This window comes from Poecilia latipinna, unplaced genomic scaffold (genome assembly GCF_001443285.1).
Source record: "Poecilia latipinna isolate Pla-1442-1.1 unplaced genomic scaffold, P_latipinna-1.0 Scaffold61, whole genome shotgun sequence".
Taxonomy (NCBI): domain Eukaryota; kingdom Metazoa; phylum Chordata; class Actinopteri; order Cyprinodontiformes; family Poeciliidae; genus Poecilia; species Poecilia latipinna.
In genome coordinates this window covers 985,197-1,006,513 of record NW_015112677.1, presented here as the reverse complement: position 1 = coordinate 1,006,513, position 21,317 = coordinate 985,197, and the positions used below count along the sequence as shown (strand labels likewise).

Here is a 21,317-nt window from a genome sequence, read left to right as displayed (position 1 = left end):
ATTTATTGTTATTATTAAACTAAAATCTCCAGCATGGGGAAGTGGGATGAGCTCGACTTTTCTCGACAAGTGGTATGAATCCCAAAAAGCTCTACATTTATCTTTTTCAAAATTATTTCACTTTTTCTTTAAAACCATCTCTCCCGCTTTTTTCCCATTTCTACTCGTTCTGTGTGACACATTGCCATCCTGGCCAGGCCTGTTACGCTATTATGCCTACAGTGGGCTGCAGAGGAGAGCAAAAAGGCACGGTGATTGACGGAGATAAGGCCTCTAATTAAGGCAGTGATTGGGGGGGTTCTGGTGGGGGCTTAGCTTTCTGGCAGGCAGAGACAGAAGAAACAGAGACACATCGAGGGCGCCCAACCCCGCAGCAATTAGACACACATCTGCTATCAGCAATCAGCTTGCTGTCCCTGGAATAGGGAGACTTTCTGCAGCAACTTGCCTGTCAATGTCATCCTTTGTCCGTTCTCCCCTCACTTGTACAACCTGTATGCGAGCCCCCATGATGGATTGATGAGATACCGGTTGGGCTATGAAGTCAGACATGCTGTGAAAAAAGGAGGATTCTTGTGCAGTTTCACGGCAGATGCAAAAGGGCTGCTAAACCACAGCTTAAGACTGCTGTCTGCACACCGATGCAGAACTAAGATGTATCTCATGTTAGCTGCTCTAAAGTGTGGATAAACAAACTCAAACATATTGCAGCACATAAATGGGATTAATGTGGATGCAAACAAAGAGGAACAAAAAGCCCCGCTTGAATTGCCTTATATACACAAACCTGACATATCATTAGCATGCACAATCCTGTCTCGGTTCCCCTGCGGCAGGCTTTGAATTTACAGTGTGAGAGCACAATCAGCCTGTGGAGGTTTTACAGTCAGGGGGTAAATGTCATCATCTCTGCACCAAGTTTTATGACTCTAATCTGGCTTGCTAATACGCACCCCGCACCCACATGCATGTCCAAAATGGAATAATAGTGCATTATGACACACAAGAGCATACATCACTGTAGTTCTTTGCATCTGGAGTGCAGTGGCAGATCGAGACAATTTATGGGCTGATACGTCTACAGCCAAATTCCAAATATGGGGGGAGCCGACATTTGAATAATCTACACCAAGAGAGAGGAAGGCTAAGGGATATTTAACATGATGAATAAGCACAAGCCATACAAGTAGTCTTAAATTAAAATCGCTTTGCAACAGGAGAGAGGGATGATACCGGGGATAGAGCAAGTTCGTGCTTTTGGAAGAGAAAATACAAAGAATAGATACTCCAGGAGAGAGAGAGTGAGAGGAGGGGCCAGTTACTCACAGTCCTTTACTAAAGAGATTTCTCAACAGAGTTATCCACTGAAAAGGCAAATTAGTTTAGGACCAGGCATAATCCTTGTCCGTGAAAGCGGCTACAAGAGTTTTTCCCAGCAGGGAGCCTGGTTTTTATTACAACCCTGATCTTAAGTACTATTCTCAAGACTGAAGAGAGAGGTTCACCTCAGAAACAAAGGAGCTTGGCTTTAACAAGGTCTATGAAACATGGTGGTGGGTTCTTAAATCAAGCTAAATGAAATGCATTTTTTATTTCGCTATGAAGTGAATAGACCACAACAAAAAGAGGGTATTGTTTTACTCGGAAAATCCCCCTGATTATTAAAAAAGATTATAAGAAATATAAAACAAGTACAATAATATATGAAAGGTTCTAAGAACTTCAGGAAGAAAGCTGTGTAGCAGTGAGGTTGTTCTGCTTTTCATTTTGCAGCATTATTTGCCTGATGGCAGCAGTTTAAAAACTTCATAGAAAGGAAATGAGGAATCAATAGGGGAAAAAAAAACTTGTTCCTTCAGCATCACAGCCTTAGACAAAGGGCTGTGACATTTCAGTGACCTTCCCAGCTTCTCTCACTATCCTCTCCAGGGCCGTCTTGTTTGTACTGAAACTGGAGCAACGCGCCAAGATACAGTACCTCAGAACCTCTCAGTAGATCTATGGACAATTATGATGATGCAAGTGGGGAGTGATGTTTCGGTATTTTCAGAAAGAGCAGTTTCTGTTGGACATGTTATTTTCACAAACCCAGTGGTGTTCTTGGGCAAGATATAAGGTTACCAGAGAGCTACAACACTCCAAGGAGTTTGTGGTTATTTACTCTCTACTACATGACTCGCAAGGCTAAAGAGTGTGTGCTTTACTCCTAGAAGGCAATGAACTCCTCTGGTGTGTTTCAGTTTTTAAGAGATACCTTTTTAAAGTCCTTTTCAATTCTGTTGAGGTCAACTGCAAGGACTTCTTATTGATTACATGAAGGGTAAAAACAATTCCTTAAATAAACTGAATGATTACATTCTTTGTCAAAACTCTGTGCTGTCCAATGGTTACGACCAGAATGCAATAAGCTTGATAAAAAGCTTCAGCAAATTGATTAAATGATTGATTGCATATTGTAAACAATAACTTTACATACTACAGATTCTTGGAACAGCATATTTTAAATCATCAATGTTTAAATAAAGGTAAGGATCTGTAACACATCTTATGAGGGATTATCCAATAGAAGACTTGATTATCAAAATTATACCTATAAACTTAATAACATGACCTTGAGACAATTCTGCCACTGGTGCTCGTGGAGAAGGATACGGCTTTACTGTACATCAGTCGAAGCCCCCGAGCATAGGTAGAGCGAGCTCTGTGAAATAAGACAGAAATCAGGGCAAACATTGGTGTGGAACCAGAGACCGCAGAGTGGAAAAAAGAAGCGGACTCTCGGCTCACTCAAGGAGAGAAATAAGAGAACTGGAGCATTTCCCTCTGGTGGATACCAAACGTTTACAACCAGGCCGAGAAACAGAAAACAGACAAAAGACATATTCGTACTGTATTCTTAATGTAACAACTGGTACCAACAATGATTTCTTTTAGGCTTCTGGAGATTTTGTGGGGTTTTGCTTTGACTTGCTCTTCTTTCCATGTGTATCAGTTTCCGATTTCATGTTTTGGTCTTGTCGGCAGCTTTGAATTCATCTTTTGCATCGTTTTTTGTTTTTTTTTTCCCTCCAACCTGATCCTAATTTGTGTGTCATAACACCTATTTCTATCTAATCATTAACTTACTGTGTTCTTGGATTTTAGCCACTACTGCTGAGAATTTTTTTTCCTAGTTTTATATTATATGTATGGAGGTGAAAAGTTATATTTCCCTAGTTGATTTATTTGAATTTTGCTCCCTGGATTTTCTACAACTGCATAGCCTCTAGTTTTGTTTTGAAATGCATTTTATTATTTGTTTTTTCACATTTTATATCTTGAGACTTGGCTGCATTTAGATCTTTCATTTTACACAACAAAATGATAAAGTCCATAATTCAAGGTCACATTTTACGAGGTCTAAGTAATTACACAGAAATTATGGAGATAACTGATGTTAATGCAAACTGTAATACAAAACTCTAACAGTGTTTGTGACATTATCAAGGTTTTAAAAGTACTTTATTTTTCAAATAAATAACTTTCCTCTTTATGCAGCAGATATTTTATCTGTAGAGTTCTGTTTTTTTCCAATACTCCACATGACTTTGCACCACATTTGTGAAGATTATTTAGAAAATTAAACCAATTGGCCAATAGGTTTTGCTATTGGAGCACAATGTTGTGTTTAAATGTGACACTAAGAACGATGGATGAGTTTCAAAACAAACTGCTTTTGGTGAACTAAACCACAAAGTGTCTACACTTTGTGGTTTAGGATTTATACAATTACGATAATAAAATTAGACTGGAAGTGTCACAGTTTGGGGATGCTTTGCTGTAGCAGGACCTCACCTTTAGTGAACCCACCATGAATTTGATCATGTTTCAGAGAATGCTTGAGAAGCAATGTTAAAAAAAAAAAAAAAACTAATCAGAAGCTTACCTAGACCCTGAAAAATGAAAATGACATAAAACATAAAATATGCGGTTTACTACATCCTCCAGAGGAGGGCATAATAACTTTTTCCTCAGTTAGGAAACAAATTTCTTTATCATTTTTGATTAAACTAAAAATTAAATTAAAATTAATTAAAGTTATTAAATAACTTTCCAGTCCAGAGATAAAAAAAAAATCTAGACATTGATATGTTTGATATGTGAATTTCTTAGCCAAAAAAAAAATAAATACATTAAATGAGGAATCCTAATTGTTTCAAGTGACTGTATATACTTACAGTTTGTAATGAGATTAGCTGCAAATGAAGTGTGAAAATAGCTTTTAATAACCCGATTTTTCCACGGTACATGGAATATAATATATATAAAATAATTTTGTGTCTCTTATTTCTAACTCGTATTCCGTAGAAAGCCAAATATTAGGTGCTGAGTTGGCCAATATTGTAGTTATGTTTTAAATAGTTATGGTTCTTGCTTTAGGTCCGCCTAAATTAGAATTGCTGAATTTTAAAGATGCGACAATGTACATACTGGTGACAGCAATAGCACGAGGTTTCGCAGCACATTGTATGTGTATGTGACCTTTACTGAGTGCAATGTGCCTTGTAAATCTTGATGGGAATATTTTCCAATTTATTACGAATGTTCAGTTGTAATCAAGTATGCTTACAGGTTCTCCATCAAAGTCTGGAATCACTGTGACCTTTTAAAACATAGTCTGAGCACTAATTGAGGAATATATAGACTCTTTCTCGCTAACGTTTACACAAATGGAAGATCAGAAAGATGCAATAATGTGTTCTGCATAAAATGTCAACGTTCAGCTTTATTTTATAGTTCTGAGCGCAACACTTTCCAGTCCTGTGTTCTGTTAAAATATGCATCAAGATTACTTGATAACTGAGCATTAGGATTAATGCATTGGTCTTCAGGTATTTTTTTTACACGTCCATCTCTCTTGGTTTTACAGAGGATTGTGTGAAAAAGAACATTTCCAGTGAGCAGCGGCGCTGTGGACAAAATTGCCTTGTTAATGTCAAAGGTCAGAGGGGAAGCGGCAAACTGGTTCGATTCACATTTGAAAGCACAACATTGCAAACCTTAGAGCAAGAGACCACAGCTGGTGCCACTTGTGTGTTATAAGAATTGGAAACCAAGGCGTGTGTAACAAGCTCACCAAAACTGGCAACTAAATGTAAAAAAGTTGCCTAATATTGTGGTTGTTGAACGCATGAGACCAGTGAAGTCACAGAATTTGATATATTTTCTTTTTCTTAAATCATTCTTCAACATGGGCAGTCACAGATAAACTGAGTTTTTATATAAAAAAAGAAGAAATATATGCTTCAATCTAATGCTATAGATATGTTTTAGATTATCTTTAAGAAATAATTTCAGTTGCAATTAATCTCACCTATCGGCATGGTTTGCCATATTTATACATCCTGACATATAAACTACATAAATTTATTGTACTTAAGTGGTGTGAAACTGTTAGAAATATTCTCTGTTTGAATGCATTTCACCACATGGTGAAGAAAAACAGACAGTGTACGACATTGGTCCTGTAAAAATTGCCTTAAAGTTGAGGCCTCAGCACCGGCGGTTTCAGAGTCTGAAAATGTCTTCCTGTTGCATTCAAACTGAGCATGGCGGCTCTGTGAATGGCTCGTTATTACAGCCACGGCGCTCCTGAATGTTCCGCAGCGAGCGGGCTACTCCAGTGTTGCTTTCCTTCGGATTTCGCTCTTCCTCTCTTGTCAGAATGCATTTTATTCCCTCCCTCTTTTCGGTGTTGAGATGATTTAAAGCTTTGCTTGTGAAACACCAAAGAACTAGAGTCCCATAGAATCTGTTACATTGAGGCAGATAAGGCTGAGTATTTATGAATGGCCTTTAACAGCAGGGAAGAGATGAACTGCTGGATTTCCTCCCCCCCCCTCCTCCCGTCTCTCGTTTCTTCGTCTGCTCGCTCTCCCTCTTCCTTTCCCCCACCCAGAGTCAGTGTGCTGCTTCCCAATCGTATGTGACATTCAGCCTCAGTGTGAAAATCAGCAGATGGGTAATTTTGTTTGCATGGTTAGGGTGGATGTGTGTGTTTCTGCCTGTGTGAGAAGAAGGCGTGTGGGTCAAAGAGAAAGAGCTAGGAGTCGCAGGAAAAAAAAAAAAAAAATTATGACTGCTGCACCCTATAATTAGCCAAAACTAAATTGCATGTCAATGTGGAAGCAGTTAAATAAGGCTCAGCTTCTCTGAGAGGACATAAGAAACCTAAAAAAGAACTAAAGTCAATAGCGACACTAAGAAAGCTAAATAAGAAGTCCTTGGCCTGAATAATTTGGGACCTACTTTGGCAAGACTAAACCACCACTAACTTTTTGATGAATTGCTAATTCTTATTTCTTTTTGGCTTTTATTCTGTTAAAGCAAATCCCACAGTCAAATCAATTCAGAAACATGAAGCACATTTTGAACAAACGACAGCAAGCTTTTGTGTGTGTGTGTGTGTGTGTGTGTTTTTTTTTTTAACCATTCTTTCTTCACACACTCCGCTGTCTGTGAAGGTACAGGCTAGCCTGGAGTGTGTGAGCATGTGTGCTGAATACATCAGCATAGTTCTACAACAGATGGAGGCTGCTTTCATTTGAAAAGGCTGCCAGCAGTTGGCTGATTGATGAAACTAACTTTTCTGCTCAAAACAACCCTCAAGCTTTATGAGACCTTGAGTTTGCAAGAGACAATTTGTTTTTATCTGTTGTTTTTTTTTAAGTTCATGAATAGTATTTACATCATAAGTTAAAGTAAGAAGCAAATCACTCAAAGATCAAGGCAGGATTTATGAAGACATTGATTTTAAGAACCAAAGTTTGCGTCACAAAAAGCCGATCACAGTGATTTCGAGAAAGTATTCATACTCCTCAAAGGTTTTCAAATTTGATCATTTTGCAGGCACAAATGTATTTGTTTGAGCTCTTATGTACTACGACACAAAGAATACATCAATTATCTGAAATTTTACCATAACTAAGCTGACACCCTCTAATTAAAATACAGCGCAAGTCATGAGAAGGTTTTTTTGTTGTTTTTTTTTTTAGAAAATCTCATCACATAGATCTGGAATTAAGTTGTGGATATGAAATAGTTTCACAAATTTTGATAATCTTTTTACAAACCCCCCTACAATTTCTGCAAACCTACTAAGATATGACTGTCCTCCTGAACCAACAGGAGGAATTACTATGGTCCTCTTGGCTGATTTTCAAGTGGTATTAATCATGCACTCCAGAAATGATCTTTATGGAAGTGTGATAGAAGAACGTCTGTTTAAAGTTTGGCACATTTTTATGTAAGATTTACCTCTTAGTAGAATAATGACTCTAAAAATTCTGCCAGAGCTACAACTAACATTGATTTTGACATTGATAGGGCCAAAGCTTGTGTTGGTTTGTGCTTGTTAAAGATTTGTTAAACTGCATTAATCAAAAAATAGGCTTTTAAAAACGGATTTTTCCCCCCAAGTATTTTAAGTTTTGGCTTACTTTTTCAATGGCTAAAATGTCGCTGAATGTCTGACATGCAGAGATATGGTTGAGTGGCGTTGCTCTTTCAAAATATTTTACCCTGACCTTTCTCTATCAGAGGCTGCATACACCATGCAGAGCACATAGACAAAAATCAGCAGTAAATTGCTGCTGAAAAAAATATGGGATTTTTTTTTTTTTTTTTTGTCCTTTTGAATTTACCACGGTCTCAGAAGCATGAGTATTCAGCAGATTAGCCCTCTGACTTTGAAAGAAAGGAGAGGTTTCTGCAGCTCTATACGATTGTGGGTGATGTGAAGCCACCATATATAAAGAGTAAAGTGAGGCCACAGCAGAGATGATGACAGAGTCCTCTAGCTGCACTTACACAAAGTGATGTGAATCATTTTTAGAAGTACATTTATATTTTTGATGCAACAGAAGAAAAAAAAAAAATTCAGAATGTTCAGTATGAATGTTGTAGTTTATGCAGACTTTTTTTCCTCCATGCATCCTTTCCATCTAAGATCCATATCTAAGATCAGGTAGTGGGGGAAATGGTCCAGGAGGGAAACCCACAGCAACATCCCCCGGCTCATTCTCAGGGATTCCAAAGCGTTTCAGGTCAAACATGACGTGTAGTGCCTCCAGGGGGTCTGGGTTTTTCCCTGGGTCTCCTCCCTGGTGGGACATGCCCACAAGACCTCCGAAATGTGGTCCCCAGGGGGCATTTTGATCAGATGCCCGTCACTACTTCAACCGACTTCCTTTTTGATCCAAAGAAGCAGCGACTCTAAGTTGAACTCTCCCCCTGTATGACAGGGGACAGACACCCTTGGGAAGAAGCTCAATTTGGCCTCTAGTGTCCAGGACATTGTTCTTTCAGTCCATATCTCATGACCGATGACTGTAGGTGAGGGTTAGGACATAGACGGTCTATTAAATCAAGAACTCTTCAGGCTCAGCTCTTTTTTTCACAACATATCGGAGCAGTGCCCACATTACTGCAGACGAAGCCCCATCCATCAGTCCGTCTGATGTTCTGCCTTAACAACACTTGTGACAAAAGACACAAGGGATGTCTTTTGTCATCGTTGGGGGGGGGTAGACACTGACCCCCAACCAGAGGGGGCACTCCATCTTTTTGCGGTTGAGAACCATAGCCTCAAAATTCACGTTCAGCAAAGATGTGTTATACATTATCTAATACGCCACTGGTGAGGAAAAAACAGCTAAAAACAAAGATTAACATTAGCACAAGTCATCTCCTACAATCTCTAACACAACTTCAGTTTTAATGCTTCTCTAAACATTATTTTACTCTGCATCTTCTGTGATCCACATTTTAATTGTCTGCTGTCACATAATTAATATTTCATGTTTTAATTGCTCGTCCCGATGACTTGTCTGCATGTTTATTACGTATAAATGACTGTAAAGCACTGTTCGGAAAGCATGACATACCAGAAGTTTATTAGTGCTCCCCATCTGTTTGGGTGGCTCAGTAGAGCTGTTTACATCATGCAACCTCATGTTCTTGTCACTCTTTGAAGCCCATCTTTAGATCTCGTTAACTGATGCTGGCATTAAGTACATCTGAATATGCTATTACGTTTTAAGCACATGTTATTGATGCTGGCAGTGCTGCTTAGCAATTCTCATCTTGCATTAAGATTTAAGTGGCAATCATTGACACAACAGTGCAAATTATTAGATGTATGACTTTCATCATTAGATGTCGCATATTGCCAGAATAATCAATTTTAATTATTCCATAGAGATACTGGAAATAATATTCAAATCTATGTGATGTGATTTTTATTAGGAACACTACCTTGAATGAGTTTCTTTGGTTGTTATTGAGCACCAGCACTAAAAATCAGACGTCTGCTGTGTGGTTGTTCCCATAGCTAACTAATATATTGCTGATCTTTGTGGAGGAAAACTGTGGTTTTACTATTATTTTTGCATTTTTTTCACTATTTGGCAAATAATTCATGTTTTAAATAAAGAACAGAAAGTCATGGAACCTAATCTGCTAACGCTACAGTCCATTCAGTTACCTCAGCATGCCAAATGCTCACAGTGGTGACCCTTCCTCAATAACAAAAATTAAACCAAATTGATCTCTTGGGATTACTTATGCATTGAGCTTTCAGTCCAAAATAGTCAGCAATCACTAAATGCAGAAAAAAAAGACTGTGATATCAATGCATAAGTAATAGTTTTAAAAAAAATGCCAAAATAGGTGGCAAGATAAAAAAAAAAGTGATACCAATCATACCACATTTCACATCATGAAACCATCAGTATCCAGATGAAAGGAATAACTGTTCACTGTTGAAAATGCACCATGGCTGAGAAGCAGAAAGGCCTGTGGTGAAAAAAAGTCTGCACATTAGATTGGAGTATTGTGACAGTGATTGAAAGAAACAGAGGAACACTCTGTCCTCATTCACAGTATAATGCCCTGAATCAGAATGCTCACGTTTTCATGCAGGTGATCTTTTCAGTTTCTCTCAATTGTCAGACTTAATGTCAGGTGCACATTTATTTCTGCTTTCATGTCTCTTTGGTGGTCAGTAACAAATTAGATTTTAAATGCCTAAAAAAAATGAAATCATTTTATGCAGCGACAGTTCATGAATGCTCATTTCATTAGCTGCTGCCATGTTCTATTAAATTGTGTTTAAAGAAAGCAAATAAAGCTCCAAGTCCTCCAGGAGCTTTTGTAAATGTACATTTTCATATGTCATTTTTTTTTCCAACAATGGGACTTTACACGTTGAGTTTTAGTGATAGCTTGGCTTCACATGTGTTCTCTAATTATGAAATTACTCAGGTAACTGATGACCTCTTGAAACTTGAGCATCGGTGCAGGATTTGCTTTTGGCAACGCTGTAATCCAATCAGTGTGATCGTTTTCTGTTTTTCTCCACATCTGTTTAGTTTCATCTTTCTGGTTTTGGTTTATGTTATAAAACAATTAGGATCTGTTTAGCTAATCAGTCTATCATTTTTTTTTATTAATTTTCCACTTTTTAATCAACAACTAAATCACAGAATGTTGTTTCTCTGAACAACCTCTGGAATGACCCATTTTACTCAGATTATCAGAGGAGAGCTTAGCATAATTCGCATCCATTCCCTTCTACCTTAAATAAGTGCTATTGTTTTTCTGCCACAGGTTTTTTGTCACACAAGTTTTTTGTTTTGTTTTTACAAAAGGAATGACCTCATTGACTTAATTTCACACTGCTATTATATCAAATACACCCCTGTTAGTTAATGATTTAATTATACTGAATCAGCAGCATGCAGGGGTGTCCGTTAACCCACTCTACTGGTTTTGTCATCCTCCACTTCACCAAACTTGTGCATTTTTTTTTCCATGTAGAAATATGATTTCTATAAAAACGGTGAATAATCCGCTTAGTAATGCTGGACTTTTGTCATGTTGAATAATGTTTTGTTGTTCAAATTTTAAATCTAACTTAAAAAATGATGTCCATACAATGTGAATTGAATATTCATTTTATATATTCAAAAAATTTACACACAGAAGTAGCTGTATATTAGGCCGAATGTTAGTATTATTCATAATGCAAATAGTAATAACTAGTAATGATAAATTAACTCGTCTTTCAAGCTGAAGATTTTTGGAGTGAAAAGTTTACAAACTAAAATTTGGATAAATTATGTCTGCGTGTCTGTTTAAAAACACGAGTTGACATGAGCACAGATTTAAAAGGAACAAATGGAGAACTGAAGACACGGTGCCAAGATTAAAGCAGTGCTCGTCAACAGCAGACAGAGTCCTGGACACATTTTGCCCCTGAGGGAAACAATGTTGTCCTCCTGAAAAGCACGTTTTAACCTCAACAGCAAGTTAGCTCTACTGTTTGGTAGCACTAATGTTTCAGACTTTAGTTTATACAGACACTGCAGGAGTGTCCATCAGATAAGTTACAGTGTCAGGCACACACAAATGCATTTATGGCATTGGATTTCAGAAATATCTCTACCTCAACTATTGCATTTTTTATTTTTCAACTGCTTCAGCAGACTTTGAACTTTACTACGTTTAAATGTTAATGATTCTTGCAGTTCCTATGCCCTTTCGTCATTGGAAAAACAGGCCAATTAGATTTTTTTTATATCTACTGTCTACACTTTGTTCAGCTGTAACCTTTGAAAAAAATGTGAAATGTGAGGAGGTGGTCACAGGAAGTTCACGCTGTACAGACAAATTGTTATGTGAAAGACTGGGACCCTTGTCTGTGGGGCACACAGTAATTACACCAGAAGTGTGTTGAGGACAACATCAGCTTCTCTGTGGACAGTGAGGAGTTTTCCCAGTAACGAGCCTTGAAGGAGCCGTTAGGCCCCAGGAGAGCCTTCAGAGAGGGAGACAGAGTTCTTGAGAAGTGTGCAGAGTTGAGGCTGTTGCAGGTCTGCACAGAAAAGCTAGAAAGCACGGACTAGCTGTGTGTGATTCCACAGTCCCTTTGACCTTAGTCTGAGAAAACAGTCTTGGGTAGCGGAAAAAGGTCTTATCTTGTACCTTACCTAAAAAAAAAAATGTGTGCCCTCTGACTGCAGGCCTGCTCATGATCTTATACTGTGAAAGTCACAGAGTTCTTCTGTGGACTTCTAGGTAGCCATGTCAGGACACTAGTGTGGTTTTCTTGTTGGCCTTCTTTTGCAAGTCTAGCATCACAGAAACAAAGCAGAGTACTGCATGAATAACTTTCTTTGATTTATAAAGATTTTTTTTAATAAGGATTTATGCTTTCCTGTTTTCTAAGAACTCAATAAGTTTGTAATATTATAAAGGTTTTTGGTAATTCACACTAGAGAACCAATTTTCTCTTTCGTCTTCACTGCTGAAACTCTTTTAACAATAATCAGATTATGCAGTTGTGGGGTTCGTCAGTAGTGGACAGGATGGTGACGACAGACAATTTGGCGAGCACTTTGGGGCATGGTCTGTGGGCAGTCACCTCATCCTGAAAGTGAAAAAGACAAATGAGATGCCGCAAGCAAGGAGGAGATGACAGGTGTACCACGAAAACAATAACCATACTGGGAAAATAAGGGATGCAGTCGAGCAGGTGCTTATAACCTGCGTGATAAGTTGGACTTGGAATTTCGATTACAAAAAGGTAGAGCACCAACTTGTCTTCCTTATCTTCATTATTTGAACAATGACATTCAAAATGTTGAATGTCATCTATAAGGTTGTGCTAAAGTGTGATGATATCTTTCCAGACAATTTGGTGCAGCTATATCACAACAAGTGACTCAAAGCGACTGAACAAACTGGTCAAAGTTGTCTTATTTTAACTCGAGGTAACAAATATATTCAAAACTGAAATCCTGTCCAGTTCAACATAATATCAAACCAATGTCATGTGCTCATTGGTGAAGTTGTGGAGTCAGACTCACTCATTTATGGATCCTCACCATCAACTGGGAGGTTTTGATTCTGCTCTCTGCCCAGAGAGACACAGCCTGGTGTTGGCACGTTCCTCCGATGCAAAAGAAAAATTAATTACTGAATGAGTTTTTTCTCTCTGGCTTGGCTTTACAGTCAGTGTTGAGTAAGAGACCTTTATGCTGGACAGGAATGCATGGCCATAACACCTAGGTGGCTGTGGGATAGTTTTCAATTTTCCTTTATAATAATAATAAAAAAGTGCCATTTCAATGTTTTTTAAGGAATTAAGTTTGCATTTAATCATCTCTAAATGAAAATCTAAGATACTTAAACTATTCAAACCTAAACTGAATATTCAAAAGTCTACAACTTTAAGACAACTTTTGAAATTTTGCCATTTCATCCCTTTCCTCAGCTGTGTTTTATACTGGCTTTGCTGGTAAATAAATAAATAAAAGCTGCCTTGCTTGGTGGTATTTCTTAACTTTATGTGTTTCTTTTGATCATTTCTTCATTTGCTTACATTTTGCCATGTTATAGTATATTTTAGTTTTTTTCCCTGTCAGTTCAATTCCTCTCATCATTTGTGCTTTTGACTCATTTCTTGTGATTAGTGTTCCTTTCCGTTTACTGTTGAAGTTGGTTTCAATTCTTTTACATTTCTCCGTTTCACTTTCCTTTAGCCTGCATTCTCCCTCAGCGGTGTACTATTCCCTCCTGATTAGCTCTTCTGGTTCTTTTGTCACTTCCACCTCTCCTCCTGGATTTAGGCTCTCCGGTTTGCATTGTTCCCCACCGACTGCCGTTTTTCCCCGTGATATGACCTAGTCTCCCTGTCGTTCCATTTTCCCGTTATCCTTTTTCCGTAAGTGTTTTCGACGAATTTCATTAAGTCGCATATATGTTCATGTCTGTGGTTTGATCCTTTCTTAAACCTTCAAAACATAACAAGTGGATGTTTCATGTACTACTTGCTGACATTTCAAACCTGCATTCAACACATTATGCGCTTCCCTTCTCCTTTAAAGAGTAGAAATGGTAGTTTGATTTTTCAGTTACTTTTCCCATGACTAGATATTCCTGCCAACGAGGCCTGCTTAATTTGTGGCTACAAATTAGCTATTGTTTTCATTTCATTTTCATGAACATTTATTACCACTATTAGCAGACAGAGCGATGGAACCAGGCAACATATTAAGTACACAATTAAGATATGGTAAATATGTTTGGAACAAACCATACAGCAGGTGGAAGTAAAATGATGAATTGACATAAAAATACATAAAAGACATACATTTTTATTGTAGAGAAAACTGAAAACTGTGATTTCTAGGCAAGTTTAACCTGGACTGGGTTATTCTACAACGAATACAGCCATTTAGTTTAGGCTGGATCGTCCTAATTAACGTTCATGTCAGCTTAAATATTTCTTAAATTTTGACAAGAACATTAAACAACTCAGTAGGCTTCCACTCACTCCAAGAGCCAGAGTAAAAAACTCAAATTAAATCGCATTTAAATGGTTTATATTTGAGGGTAACAGCTGAATTGAGTCTCGCAGTTGAACTGCACAGCATCATTATCTAAACACAAACTGCTCACTGCTAAGCTCGTTCATCACAACTTGCCAAAAGCTTCAAAACTCTGTTCCCAGTGACACTATACATAATTGCTAATAAGCCCAAGAAAATAACAGAATATGAGCCAACATCCATTTGACAGCAGCAGCCACAGTAAAAACAAAAGAGAAGTAAATATTTTTGATTTATAATATTCCAGTGTGTGGAGATAAACTGGAGAAATGCCTCATCATAAGGAAGCATGAGTGAATTTAAACTTCAGACTGCACCTCAGGAGAGGGAGATGCAAAGAAATGTTTTTGTTTTTTTTTCTATTCAAGTGTGTCAAACAAAAGTTTTTCAATCCTGATTAAAAATCTCTCCTCCTTTCAGGACTAGACAAAGCTTGTGTCACTTTTACCAAATACCTAACCCCGAGACACTTTCAAGGCAACATTTCATTAAGCACTCTCTCCGTTCTGGTTAAATAGAAAGCATTACAGGAGCTGAATGCAACAAAGAACTTCTTTCACTGCCAAACACCTCATCCTCCTTAAAAAGAGGAACATTTCTCCCAGCATCTATGAAATCCCCTAATGTGCATTCCAGAAAATAAGTTTAAGACTGAAAGAAAGATCAAACGACTTGTTGGAAGAGACTTTTTTTTTTTTTTTTGCTTTTTTTCCCCCTCCATACTTTTACCCACCCTTCTCTAAAACCCTTAGCTTATAGTGAAATTAGGTTCCTCAGCACAGCTACAGTATCTGATTTAACCCCTAGCTCATTAGCAGTTCTTCAAATCCTCTGTGAATCACGTCTCTTTTGCGTTTTATTCAGTCAGGAGGAAAAGCGGCACTTGCCGCCTTGTCTCACTCCCTCTCATCTCCTTGCTCATTTTCTTCCACCCTTGTTTTTCCTCTTCTGACAAAGCCGCATGAAGGTGACTACTTCTTGCCCTTTTATCTGCAAGTGTACATCTGTTTCATGCAAAGTAGCTGCAACAGCAGGACAAAGGGCTGTTTAATTGAGATTGAAAGCAAAGTTAGCTTTTAGTGGTGGATTCCTACCGCTTAAATTTCAGTGTTTTGCTGGAATGAGGCAATTGAAAACCTAAATACTGAATTGGACCTGTGAGGTTTTGATGTCTTCAGAAAGCCATTTTACCCCCAAGTGGGATGAGCGCATGGAGAAAAGGCATGCGAGCATGACTGGAATGAGGTATGGATACCACCTCCCTTAGGGTTGCCAGATTAGAAACGGTGACGGTGAACACAGAAGGAGGGATTTCAAAGCATGGCTAAACAGTAAGCTTGGGAGTGGAGAAAAAGAGGGGTGGGAGAGCACAGGGTGGGTTACTGGCACAAAGATTAAACGGATCTCCCTGTTCAAACCCGTGCGGATGAAAATAACCGTCTTGGTGGTGTGATCACGCCCAAATTGTCATTAGAGAAATGAATGCGAGAGCCACCATCACATGGACAAATCAATACTGAACTCTTGCGTCAGAGCATGGGGAGAATTAAAAGCTGCAGGGTGTGTAATAGCGTGTTAGCATGGTACGGCTCCAGAGACAGAGATGACTGTCTGCGTGTGTGTGTGTCTAAAGAAGAGGAGAGGGGGGCAATGGTAATGACTGCAGCACTTGACGCTCTTCTGTGGTGCTCACTTTCAAAAATTAAAGGGGCGTCCAACAATCAGCCGAAGGGACGACCCAATTATCACAGTGAGGAGATGTTGACGTGCGCGTGAAGGCTTCTTGCAACGTAAAGAACTAAAAAATAGAAGAAAACATTGTTCATTTATCGATAACCTTTGGTCTTTAAAAAAAAAAAAACAATGCAGCTGGGATTTATAACCGGTCTAGCTTCAATGAATCCCATTTCTGGAAACATTAAAGAAAATGAGGGGTAATATCTTCGGGAGCAAGGTTGTGTTTCTACTATTAAAACTGACAAGTGCATTAGATGCCAACGTACGTTTGGGTATTAACGTATATTTTACAGGTCAGCCGCTACGTCCTTGAACGCAGACGTAGTGAGCTATAATTCTTTAATTTAGTCACATTTCCCCTTTTCTAATCTAGGTGTGCACAAACTGGATAATGTTGGCTCTCAATGGATTTATTCTGTTTTGTTCTCATCGCCTATGAACAAGTATAAAGCAGCCCCTTCATGCCCAAGGGAGCAGTGAGAACAGTGCCACCTTTTATCTTAAAAGCTAGTGTGATCAATATTTTAAATAAACAATGAAGACTCATTCACTTTCCTCTGTGCTACTTCTTTTTATTGTTTCAAAAGGAAAAAAGAGGCTTTTTGATGAAGTGACAGCATGTAAACCATGTTAGAGTGAATCTAAAAACAGAGGTCCTCTATATTAAGTAACGTACTGGTAGTGAGGGGAGTTGGTAGTACTTTAGAAGTTCAGGAACCCCAAACAATACGAGAAGAATGAAAAGTGGGCTTGGGTCATTTCACCCCGTTGTGATTTTTTACGTTAGTAGCTTTGTCAGGAACAATAATTAGCTTCTTCCCTATCCGATCTATCATATCAACAGTGCTTCAGTTTATATCCCCATTCTGCATTTAGGATAAAGCTTCTATAATGTTTACGTCATGTAAACTTTGTTATTTTGAATTGATTCGTGGGTTGCAATTCTGACTTTTGCATAGATTTATTTTTCTTTCAAGTAGAGAGTGCTTTATAAGAAGCTGCTGCACTCTTAACAAGTGAACCAGTATGAAACATACCTCTTGTTAGTTACAATTCTTCTGGAAGGTAATTTAGTTTGTGGAGTAAAAAAAAATATTTTGGTTGCTTCCAGGCAGATATGCCCAAAATTTGGAGCAAACACAAATAATGAGACAGTTGCATTAGGGGAATAAAAGGTCGACTATAAATGGCACATAGGCAAAGACAAAAATAGACAAGAAATGAAAAACGACACACAACCAACAGCACACCAAGTGGGCTCACATAACAGAAACAGATATTTGCAGATAAAAATCATAATATTGCTTGTCAGAAAGAAACTTAAATGCAAAAATAACTGTATTGCAAACAACACTTTCTTAACATAATGAGTCAATCTTTTGTGTGATAATTTCATTTTTGATTTGGTGCAACACTGGTTAGATTTGGTCCTTTCAAGTAACTAAAATGTAGATACTTTATTTGGAATTTTTTTGTCAATAAAATACAAATACAAATGAATAAGAACATATAGAAATGCACTGTTAAACTTTCATTGACTGCTGATGAAGATAAAAAATACATTTTGGGGCTGCACAATTGTAAGCACTGTTTGGTTCTCCCACAAAAACCAGGACATGCTCATCAGGTTAACTGGTCACAAATATTTGAAGTGCTTTAACAGAAATCTGCTGGAACTCCTCTCTCAAGTATTAAGGGGTGTTGAAACATACAGGGGTTGTTTTGAAATTGTTACTTTAAATAAACTGTTACTGCTGCATATCACAATTCTGTTGTCCCCGATGATTTGCTTGTCTACCTGGCTAACACAAGACTTTACGGTCACAGGAATCAAAGTGCAAATGAATTGTGAAACCACTTGGATGAATAGTGTTAGATAGGTGATACCTCATGGTTAGCCCAGTCTATTTTTGTGTATTTCATTTGCGGATTTTTCACCATTTTCTTACACCGTTTTAAAAATAAGGATGTTTCTTTCCTCAAAAGATTTTCCTCTGTCTTTTAAATGAGGGTGATAATTGCCTCAAGGTCCATGGGTCCGGTGTGTACATGCTTAACTGGTCATCCTCACCCCCTGTTCTTTTAACCCAATACAGGGTGGGATGCCATGAGGCTGCTCCTCACTTTGATGATGACTTGCCGTGGCATGGCGTCTTTGATCCTCTCCCCAGCTTTGTGAATAAAGAATACACTTTGATTGATGCAGCGCACATTATGGCCGTTAGAGAGTTGGCAGGGGGAAAAAAAAGACACGTCTGTCATGCTGAAAAGCCCCTTGTCTCTGCTCATAGTGGCCAAGTTGCAGGAAAGCACTTTTGTGCTGCTTTCAGCATCATCCTGTACAATGACTATTATAGGAGACTCAACTGCGTTGCAGCTTTCTATCCATCCCTTGTCAGCTGCACTCGGTTTGATTTTATAAGAATATGATCAACACACACTGCTCTTTAAATGCCTATTACACACAAACAATGTGGGGAGATGATCTACAACACTCAGCCATAATAGGTGAAAAAAATTAGCTCTGGGTTTCAAATACTTGTCCTCTGAAGGCATATGTGCAGTCAGCATAAGCGCTGAGAAGCTTAACAGCCTCTTTAGTAAAACTGTATAAAAGGCCTTCAAATAAGTGTATACGTGATCGCAGCAGTATCATCACAGAGTATAAATTTTAAAACAATTAAATCTTTAATCTGAGTGATTCTATCACGAGAGGAATGAAACCCATGTAAAGAAATAATTGTTTAAAAAAAATTGTCTTGACATCCCTAACAATTCCTATGACATGTTAACTTTTATTTCCTAATTTGCTCAGATTTTCTGGAAATTTTTAATTAATGAGCCATAATTTCATGTGCAGTTTCAGCATAAATGTGACATGACAAAGAAGACAGATTCTCTGAGCCACTCTTCAAAACGGGGCATACAAGAGGACATATAATTGAAATAAAACATGCTATGATGTTCTTCACTAGTCAAATAGCTACTCCTCTCTATATGTCTACACCAGCCGAGCATCCCTCCATCACTCCATCTTACCAGTTTATCCTTGCTGGGACACGGTGTTCTGGTGCCTGTTTCCAGCATCAACATTGGGGGAAGCAGGTAACTCCACGTACAGCCTGCCCGTCCATCACAGGGCACTGAGACATACAATCATGCACACTCACATACACTCCAAATGGCAATTTGGAGATCAATTAACCTAAAAGTCAAGTTTTCTGGCTGTGCATGGGAGCCAAAGTGCCCAGAGAGAACCCCCGTGTGCAGAGGGAGAACAGCAGAGCAATATTGATAAATTTAAGACAGCTATGTGTAATGGGTATCACGGTTCCAGACCTGTCAGCAGCAGATAAAGCTGAAAAACAGCATGTAAATGAGCACACGGGAGACACATTTTGTGTTACTCCAATTTCTCTCAGCTTATTTATTGAACAAACCATCTCATCTAGCTGTCTGTACAGCCCAATTGGTAGTTCAGTAATTTACTGCATACATGATCTCTGTAAACATATTCCAACATACAAAGAAACATCAATATTAGCTTTTCTTAAACTAGAAATAATCTATTCACCATATTTTTTTGTCACAATTTCATCGGGTAACATATTGCTTTGGCTCACTGCACTTTAAATGCATGTTTAATCACACACTGACATATCTTATGGGCCCATAGCAACAATATGCTAGCCAACTAGCATCACGACATGTTGGCTACTTCCTTTAGCCACTGCAGGCTCAACACAACAAAAGTCTTCCTGCATCTTTAACAAGTTGACACATTTCCCTAAACATTTACCGAACATTCCCAAATGATAAAAATGTGTGTGTTTTTTTTTTTATAAACTTTAGTGTTATTCTCACCTGAAAAGCAGCATGTAAATGAGACGCAGTCCGTGTAGCTTATGAGAAACGCCAGAGCAATTCAGAGCCTCCATGCGCCACTTGCTGGTGAAACACTGTTACTACATCTATCATCATGAACCCTTGTTAAGAGAAATTAAAATAGCTTCTCATCATAACCACATAAACATTTAAAGACACACATGCTCCATTTCTTTTCTTTTTTGTGTGGGCATCACATATGACTGTGAGATTCAAGGCTGTTTGAGGACCTAAATGTATTTTTCTCAGTGAGGATGATGTCTGCTGTCACACACTTTCATTTCTTGCCATATGTGGACTAACACGTCTAAATCTTGTTTGACATGTGTCTAAATGTGAAGAAATGACGCCCCTACTGAGAAACATTGTGTGTTCTTAACACCATTTGTTTTTCTATTCCTTCTTAGTACTTGACTAACACCAAACCATCTTGGGATGAAAGTAAATGCTGTATGCACAGTCTATGGATGCACCCAAGAGTTGATGATGTAGTAATTAGCTAAATTAACTAGAAAATAGGCAAGCATTTAACATGCTGAGGTGAGCCTTCATCAGTGTTGACAGAGCCTCTACCAAAAAGTTAAATCACACTATGTGCCCCAACATTTGCATACATTTTCTTCTTTTTTTGGAGTTTTAGTATCTGAGATGTATATTGCAGCTATCACCAATACTATGGCAGCCTGACTTTGCTTGAGATTAAATTGCATATGCTATTGAAATGCAAAGCTCTACCTCTGTATTAGTGTGACAGGAAAATGTGGAAAGCTTGTTTTCAGAACTGCTTGATGGAGTTCAGCACATCACTATGAAATAAATGTATTTAAAGTTTGTTTTTTTTCTTTTCAGATCTTTACCCTCAGTGCTAAAAATTGTTAAGAATGATGAATAACCTGAAAGCGTTTGACGCCCTGAAGGCTTTAAGCCTAACAACAAAGAAAACCTGATTTGAAGCAAAGTTTGTGATCTATTAAATATAGTATTCCAGTGGTTTAAAGATGTTTAGAAAATGTACTCAGCACCTGGGGGATGTTGTAGGAGCAACTAACATTTATATATAGGAAATTAAGCATTTTGATTGCAACCAGGTGGTTTATTAGTCCCAGCAGATTTTATAATCTATCAGGGAATTTTATAATATTCAGTGATTAGTTTGTCAGTGCTTTGTATATCAACATATGGTGGCAGAACATTATCAGTTTGTGAAAAGTTGAAAGAGAGCATTTCTTGCAAATTGCATTCCTCTCTAAAAGTTCCACAATC

The 21,317-nt window shown here is 38.1% G+C and overlaps 1 protein-coding gene and 1 long non-coding RNA gene across 2 annotated transcripts in view; one reads left to right on the top strand and one right to left on the bottom strand.

Annotated features, from left to right (window-relative positions):
* Positions 1-20,164, bottom strand: part of LOC106963010 (uncharacterized) — a 180,825-nt gene extending 160,661 nt beyond the window's left edge. The window contains exons 1-2 of the long non-coding RNA XR_001428098.1: positions 20,034-20,164; positions 19,209-19,312 (exon numbers count right to left, since the gene is read on the bottom strand). This is a non-coding gene — a long non-coding RNA (uncharacterized LOC106963010). The remainder of the gene's footprint in view (positions 1-19,208; positions 19,313-20,033) is intronic.
* Positions 1-21,317, top strand: part of tmem121ab (transmembrane protein 121Ab) — a 63,130-nt gene that overhangs the window by 32,747 nt on the left and 9,066 nt on the right. The window lies entirely within an intron of this gene.